The 8,525-nt window shown below is 48.8% G+C and overlaps 1 protein-coding gene across 1 annotated transcript in view; it reads left to right on the forward strand.

The window, feature by feature from the left end:
- The first annotated feature begins 1,220 nt into the window (after positions 1-1,220).
- The window catches only part of Myo6 (myosin VI), a 165,690-nt gene continuing 158,385 nt past the window's right edge, over positions 1,221-8,525 (forward strand). The window contains exon 1 of the mRNA XM_023718672.1: positions 1,221-1,369. The gene's annotated coding sequence lies outside the window, so the exon portion shown is untranslated. The remainder of the gene's footprint in view (positions 1,370-8,525) is intronic.

Here is an 8,525-nt window from a genome sequence, read left to right on the forward strand (position 1 = left end):
ATAGTCCCACCCAACTACTTCCGCTACATGGCTATTTAGACCCCGCTCACTTCCTCAATAAACGAGACTTGATCAGAAAGCCTGTCTTGTCTCCGTCTCTTGTGTCTCTTGCCCTGTCTGGTTCATCCCTGTTCCTCCTCCAGGTAATCACCCCACATCTCGACTCGTGGGACGAGTCACTCCCCCATTCCACTGGGAACAGCCATCCTCAAGAACTGAAAAAAACCCAAATTCTGGTGAGTTAGCCGGGACAGGCAGTCCTTTGCACTGCTGGTAGGAATGCAAACTAAGTACAGTCACTACATAAATCAGTTTGCTCCAAGCACGGGAAGCAAATTCTGCTGGGCCAGCTCTTCTCCTGGGTGCTGCCCCAGAGAATCAAGGCTTCTGCCCCACTCTTGCACACACCACCCCGCGTTTTGCGAGCGCGGCTCCCCAGAGGCCGGTGTTGGCGGCCAGTCAGCCCACCAATGATGGATGAAGGAAGAGTGGTGTGTGTGTGCAGTGGAGTCACGAAAGGGTCACACGAGTCGCTTCCAGGGACACAACTGTGTCTCACCACCGGGAGGGTAAGTGAGGTAAGGCTGACGCAGACTTTCTGAGGGGGCAGGCCTCGAACTCACTATGCAGAGCAGGCTGGCCGTGAGCTGGAGGACACCCTTCTGCTTCAGTCTCCCAAATACTGGTTTTATAGTCATGTGCCACCTTGACCGGCTAAGAATGTTAAATATTGCATGTCTCTCTTATGTGAGAAACCCAAACTATGAATAATTTAAAGAGTAAAATGTAAGATAAGAAACAGAGCTTGACTGGGACGGCAGCCTAGACACAGGAGAGGGCAGGGAGGTGTCCTCACCAGCTGTGTACCGGATCCCGAGGTGAGGGTCATTATTGTGCATCCCAAACACGCACCAAAAAAGCAAACCGTGAGGGCAGCCCAGGAAGCTGGCTGTGCTAGCTGCTGCCCTCCACCAGCGTCCAGGCTTCGCCGGAGCCAGGCTAAGGCCTGGGAGGAGCGCTTGGGCCGAGGCCCCGCCCAAGACCACGCCCACAGTGCAGAGGCACCGCCCACAGCAGGAGGGCCCCCCGAGACCACGCCCACAGCACAGAGGTCACGCCCACAGCACGGAGGCCTCCCGAGACCACGCCCACAGCCAGGACCCCCGCCCACAGCGCCCCACCCCGCCCCCTCGGGCGCTCCGTAGCCGTGACGTGCAAGGCGGCGAGGCTCGCGGGCGCCGGCCGGGCGGACTCCAGCCGGGCTCTGTCCGAGCAGGAAGCGAGCAGCCGCAGGCCGCCTCCTCGCCCTGGGCCCTCAGTACCGCCCTCGCCCTCAGTGCGGCCTGCGCACCTGCCCTGTCCCGCGCCGGTGAGTGTGGTGCGTCGCGCCGGTCCTCCCCCGGGTCCGTGTTCGGCTCGCCGCCGCGGGGGTCCTCCGACCTCCTGCCGACCAGGTGGGGGCGGGCGCTCAGGTGCGGCGCCGGCCGACTGCGCTCCCAGACGGGCGCCCCGCGACTTCGGGTTTTGTCTCGTAGACGCGCTGAAGTTCGTGCGGGGAGCGCGGCGCGCCGGGCTGGCTGGGGCGCCCGGGTCCCGCGCCGCGCCCGCTGTCCCGGCCGCGGACTGTGCGCGCCTGCTGCTCCGCGCCGCGCCGCGCCTTTGGGCTGGTTTTCCCAGAGCGCCTTCCGACGGTTCGGAAGTGGCTGCGCAGGGTCGCGCTTCTCGCCCAGCCGGGGGCGTCCCGGCGCCTGGGAGAGCGTGGCGGGAGGCGGGCGCGGCGCGGCGCGGTGCAGACGCGGGCGCGCCGGCCTGCTCCCGCTGGGCGCGTTGGGACGGACGCCGGTGGCCGGGCGCGGGCAGGCTTTGTTGCGAAAACCTCTGAAGGTTTGTCTGAAACCGGATTCACACCGTGAAATGTGAATCTTGGATTAGCAGTGGCCATGGTGCAAAGGTTGGCGCAGAACCGCATCTCTGTAAAAATTAACCGGGGTTAATTAATTGTGAATTTCCAAATGGCCAATAGGCAGTGAAAACGCCACCTTAGTGTTTTCTCACCTGAAGTGTAGCAGCGGACAGGAATGTTACAAAGTGTGCTGCAAGCAGAGCCTGGAACGCTGCGGGTGTTCGGAGTAGCTGGTCGACTTTGAAGTCTGTAGCTCATTTTGAGTATTTTCAGTTGCCTTGGAATTGGGCAACTGAAACAACATCGAGGTTAAAAAAAAAAAAAAAAGCCCTCAGTACCGCCCTCGCCCTCAGTGCACATTGCAAACCTGCATCTTATATTTTGTGACCAGGGATCGAACTCAAGACCTTGCGCTTGCCAGGCAGGCGCTTATACCTCTGACCTATCTCTCTGGCCCTCAATTAATATTTGTTGTGTAACATGTTACACGTTGTTCTTTTTAGCTTTTTAAGGACATACTGTTATCAAAAATAAATTGTGAAACACAGAAACTTAAATATGAACTTTAAGAAAACATTGCAGTTAAAATCTGTGTAATGCATGAAGCTAGTATATAATGTATATAGATTCTTTATCAGTGGAGATGTGAACAAGATACATGAACGTGAGCAAAAATATTAACATTAATATTTAAGGCAAAGTAATGTTAGGTATTAAAAGCAAAGACTGTAAGACATAACCTGTGGGACTTATCTGAACTGGATTCTTTCCCCCTATGTTTATGTGATCCAGTTTTAAAATAACAGCAGCCAGGAAATGTGAGAGAGGCTGAGGGCTCTTTTCCCATCCTGTTGTGGCTTTGCCTGGAGTCCGTGGTGTATCGTGTAGCCCATTGTTTAGACAACCAGTCTGTATCTAAATAAATGCAAGCGCACACACATTTAAAAATTAACCATTTTAGTTTCTGTTGATAGTTGAGGCTCTGCTTTGCTATGTAAAATGTTGGTTTTTTTTTATTTTTTCTTTAGACTGGGTCTTACTGTATAGTATGTATGGGTGGCCTTGGATGCACTGTGCAGGCCAGGCTGGCCTGGAATTCAACATGATCTTAGTTCTGAATTACTAGGAGTGCGTTTCCATGCCCAGGTAAAAAGTTTTTAAAATTCTGAGGGTGGGGGCCAGGGAGATGGCTCAGTAGAATAAGCGCTTGCCTGGCAAGCACAAGGGCAGGCCTGAGTTCAATCCTTGTTTCCGGGGGGGGGAAAAAAATGCGGAGGGTGTAGCACTTGTTTACCGTGACCCTGGATCTAGACCCTACGATGGCAGTGGAAGTTTTCTAACCTCTGTGAATTTTTCATTTTCTGTATTAAAGCCTCTTACTGAAAAAATAACAGATGGAAAAAGAATTGCAACTTGCAGATCTAACACAGTTTACTGTAACTGTGACCCTGGAAGTGAAATACTTTGTAATACATAATTTGTGGGGAGGCCCAGAGGTTGAGATCATCCCTACTCCCTGCGGGCCTCTGCTGCACCACCAAGGGGCTTGAGCTAGAAGTAATTTTTCAGGTAGCAGAGGGTAAGGTGAGGCATAGAGAATTGCATTTTGCAGAATTACATTTTACACCCAGAGAGCCAGGTCGGGATTCATGCACAGGTCTTCTGGCCGTGACTCCCCCAGCCTGTCCACTGCGCAGCTGTCCTTGACCTCATTTCTCTTGGTGAACTTGTAGATGAATCTGTGGTCCTGGGTAGAGATTTGCAGAAGGCACCCAGCGGCCAGTGTGATGGGATGCCGGGAGTGTGGCTCTGGAACTGTAATGTAGGGTTTCTGCAAATTCATTCTCCTGGTGAGAGCTTGAAAATGATATGCTGCCGATGCGATTTCTGATCTAGTTCCAGAACACTGTATATACTATGTCCTTTTTATTTTGATAGAACTAGAATTACACTGTAATCTATCCCTGGGCTTCATTACAGCTAAAACGAGTAGTAAAATGTCCTACTAAGAGTAAAGCTATAGAATTTTCCCCAAATGAGATGAATTGTTGCTCCTAAATGTCATAGCTATCTTATAAATATTATATAAATAGTATTCAGACTGTTTTTAAGTTTATTATGCAGCTAGGCTGGCCATGAATTTGTAGAGGTACTCCTGCCTCGGCCTGCCACATTCTAGGATTGCAGGAGTGTGCCATCACACCTGGCTCCTGTGCTACTAAGATGGATCTTTTTAAGGTACTTTGTGTTCACTCAGATATATTTCTGAGCTGTAAGACATAAAGGAAAAATATACGCACATAAAGTCCATCTTTTGTAACAACTGCAGTTAAGGAGAGGGTAGTCAAATGGACAGGAAAAAGGAAGGTTGGTTTGGATGGCTGTATCTTTATAGGTGGTTTTATTATCTGGATTAGGGATTTTTTATCTCGAAGATATTTATTCAAGTGTAAATAAAAACCACATCCATGGGCTTAATATCAGTTATTAATGGCAGACCTGTGACACACCTTTTAAAAAATTACTGGGGTAGATAATCAAGAACTAACTAGAATTAAATGTGCTTACATTCTATTTTTGATAATTTAGCATCATATAATATTCAGAGGCATCAGATCTTATGTATTTATTTTAGTAGATTAGTAATAATCTTAAAAGATAATTATTAGACTATATTTGTGATTTTTTTTTTCTTTGTGTATTTTAGGGAAGGGTCTACAGGGTGTTCAGGGTCTCACTACTAGATTGGACTCAGTAGTGATCTGCCTGTTTGCAGCTTCACAAGAGCTGGGATTACAGGGGCGTGCCACCACACCCAGTCTCATCAGCATGCCCTGGGGGAGGGGCTTGGGGCCAAAGCCCCCACCTCCCACCCCGCGCACCTGCTTGCAGGTGCTTTAATCTGCTGAGCTCTTTGGCTGGCCCTGTATTTGTGATTTTTCAAACATAAAGGTTTTTCCTTTTCTTTCTTTCTTTTTTTCTGTCTAATTGATTAGCATGGAAATAGCTAAATGATTTGACAAAATCAAACAAAAGTTTTATCTGTGAATAGTAATTTGAAAGAAATAGAACCCAAAGAACAAATTGAGCATCTTCATGAATTTTGCTAGTGTTAAGAAGAGGAAATAATTTCTCTGTGGACAGCATTGTCTAGTAAACCGAGACACAGAGGCACATTCCTGCAGTGTGTGTTCACAAAGGGCGGGCGAGTGTTGCCCTTCGCGCTGGGTAAAGGTGGGAGGGAGTCTCAGACGCAGACGCAGCGAGCCTTTGTGTGCGCTGTGCCAGGCGTTATTTTGTTTAGAAGTAACCACCTGACTAACCTTACAGGTGAGTGACTTTGGGTGCCAGAGTTTGATTTGTAATCTTTGTGAATGAGATCTTTTTCAACAGTAGAGGTGGCAGCCTGCTGTGCTGCAGGTTCCTTTCTGTCTGGTAAATCGTTGGGTCGAGGAAGTACGTGGAAAGATAAGTAGAAACCATGCATTGAACATCTAGAGCTGAGCTGAGCAGTGGCACACGCCTGTAGTCTGGGTACTGGGAACGAGTGATTATTAAGTCCTTGTGCTGAGCGACATTTTACTGTTGTTTTGAGCTAAGTTAATTATAGACTCTTCATACAACTGTGTAATCACCGGGGCTGACCTTGCTGCTGAGAAGCAGACAGTTGTCAACACAGTGCCCTTTGGGGGCCAAAGACTTATTTGCCCCTGAATATTCTGTTTCTGCTCAGAAGATGCCCAGGCCACTGGTTATAGTGCTGGCACCGTCCCATCCCCGATACTCTGAGTCCGTTTCATTGTTTACCACAGTCTCAGGCAACTAGGCTGAGAGGAAATAAATGGTACCTGGGACTCATGTTGGTGTGGTAAGGCTGAGGTTGGCACGGCACAATTTCAGTAGATACTGTTGCTCATTGGGCTTCTGCCATGTGTTGGGTGCTGTTGCCAAGCGGGCATTTCATGTATCTTGGCTCTGCAGTCATTATGCCACCTCTGGGTGGGCAGGATGCAGGTGTCACAGCTTAGGAGACCACATAGAGATCTCGCAGTGGTTTACACTCACAGCCAGCTTAGTGGCGCTGACACTCAGATCCCTCTAGTACTTAGCACGCAGTAGGTACTCAGGAGGAAAGGGTGCTTGCTTAGGGTCGCAGACTTCTGGAGAGTCCTCCCTGTAGCAGACCTTGAGGGCAGGGTGCTTGGTGAGGGGGTGGTGCTGGGAGACTGTGGAGCTGCTTGGGTGAACGTGGGGCGCGGGGCGGGGGGGCAGACTGAGGACGCTTCCTGCCTGACCACCGCGAGGTCCTTGGCTTCACCCTCCCTGTGATTGCCCTGGGGCTCCAGGTTTGTGTTTAAGCACAGATGTCTGCCTGTGCACCTCAGGAGTAAAGGGATAGGATCTCACAGCTCATTAATCTGTCAGATGGATTATTTCTCATCTGTGAAATGGAGGCAGCATTTCACCTGCCTGATGTCTTTCCTGTGAGCCCTGGATTAAATTATACTACCTGCCAGGCCACATCCCTGCTGTAGAGAACACATTTTTATTGTTCCTGGTTTCATTTTGGTAGCAGGCCAGAAATGGCTCAGAATGCCTCCTGCATACTCTGTCTGTCTTTCCTTCCTTCTGTTTCTGAGACAGGTTCTCACTGTGCAGTTCAGGCTGGCCTTGAGCTTACTTTGTAGGTGGTCTTGAACGCGCAGCAATCTTATTGCCTCAGCCTCCCAAGTGCTGGGATTAGAGGCATGTGCCACCATGCCCGGCACTGGTTTTTCTTTTTCTTTCTTTCTTCCTTTTTTTTTTTTTTTTTTTTGCCATGTTTACTGTGGAGTTTTCATGGGAAAGGAACAAAAGCTGTATGCTAGGACCTTGGGTGGAACCTCGTGGTTGGCCACTCGGAAGCAGTTTTGAAATTTGGGTGGCATCAGAAGGGGCTGGAGAGCTGGTTACCAGCGCAGGTGGGGAGCTGCGGGTGGGGCTGCTGGGCTGCTGCCTGCTTCCCTGTTGTGGGCTAGTGCGCCAGGGTGGGGAAGTCTGGGTTTGAGCTTTGTCTGAATCTTAAGCAGTCGCAGATAGTTGCTTGGATTAACCAGAAGGAAGTGGGTATCAGTTACCAGAATCTCTTCATTGTTTTTTTTTTTTTTTTTTTTAATTCTTATTTGAGGCTTATAGCATGTACAATGAGAGCACAGTGCAGTGTTCAATTTCAGGCCTAAAATAAGTCTAAATCGTAATGACCATTTTGGCTTACTAACCAGCTTCATTAGGAAGTAAGTTACATTTTATACTTAAATTATTATGTAAGTACCAATACTGTATAAATACATGCTGGTAAAGATCTTAAGCATACCATTTTTTTTTTTTTTTTTTTTAGGATAGGGCCTGCAGGGTCTCAACTACATAGATTGGACTCCTAGTGATACTTTTTTTTTTTTTTGGCAGAACTGGGGATTGAACTCAGACCCTTGCGCTTGCCAGGGAAGCACTTATTCCACTGAGCCATTTCCCCAGCCCCTAAGAAAACCTTTTAAATTGGATGTATTTTGACAGCACACTGTGGAATAAGCAGACCTGGAGGTGTTCCTGTGCCAGAGAGGGGATCCTGTGCCAGGGAAGGGATCCTTCCTCGTTAGCCTGAGAGGAGGCTGTTTGTGCAGGTCAGGAGACACCTCCGGGCGGCGGAGACCTGCAGCGGAGCCCTCCCCTCACTGGCTGTGGAGCAGCCCGAGGGCTGTGGCTCTGGCCAGTGGCTGCCCTGGTGGAGCCGCAGGGAGTCCAGAGATGACCGCTGCAGGCCCCTTCTCCAGGCCGCAGCAGGGGAGCTCGCCCCCGGCACCTCGGAGGCCTCTTCGCTTTCAATGACAGACAGCCCACTGAGGCATGTGTTTGTGCTTCACCTTGCTGGGTGGGACACTAAGTAGGGCCTTTGGGTTTTATAACGTGTCCTTGGTGGGTTCTAGATAACTTTTAGCACTGTGACACACCCGCAAAGTGCTTGTGACTACGTTATATTTATGCTTTTATTTACTTATGTATTTATTGGTACCAGAATAACCAAATTTGTAATGTCACATTTGCCAGGCAAGTACTGTGCCACTGAGCCATCTCCCTGGCCCCTATACATGCTTTTAAAAAGGAGTTTATCTTGCCTTGGCGTTTAACTAAACTTTTGGTGAGCCACATAGCCCTATTAGAAACACAGTCTAAGCTACTGAGGCGTGAGGATCACTGTTGGAGGCCTTCTGGGGCTACACAATGAGTTCAAGGTCAGTATGAGTTATAGTGAGACCCTGTCTCAAAAGAAAAAACAAAACAAAACTGAAACCTACCAGTATAGGTCTGTTAACATGCTGTTGGATGTTGAAGAAATACTTCGGCATTTTCTTCGTTAGGCAGTCTCAGTTTAATGGAACAAATGGTTTGTATTACTATTATTTTTTTTCCATAATTTTATTGAGAAATGAATAACAACGAGACAGTTTCAAACCAAAGTGGTAGGACAGTTTCAATAATTAACACATTGCATACTCTCTTCCTAGTGGTTAATTGCTGTACAAGATGCGGACATGATATCCTATTTACAAACACCATTAGAACAAATCACTCTATTCATTAAGAG

Source organism: Octodon degus, unplaced genomic scaffold (genome assembly GCF_000260255.1).
Source record: "Octodon degus isolate 3935 unplaced genomic scaffold, OctDeg1.0 scaffold00061, whole genome shotgun sequence".
Classification (NCBI taxonomy): Eukaryota; Metazoa; Chordata; class Mammalia; order Rodentia; family Octodontidae; genus Octodon; species Octodon degus.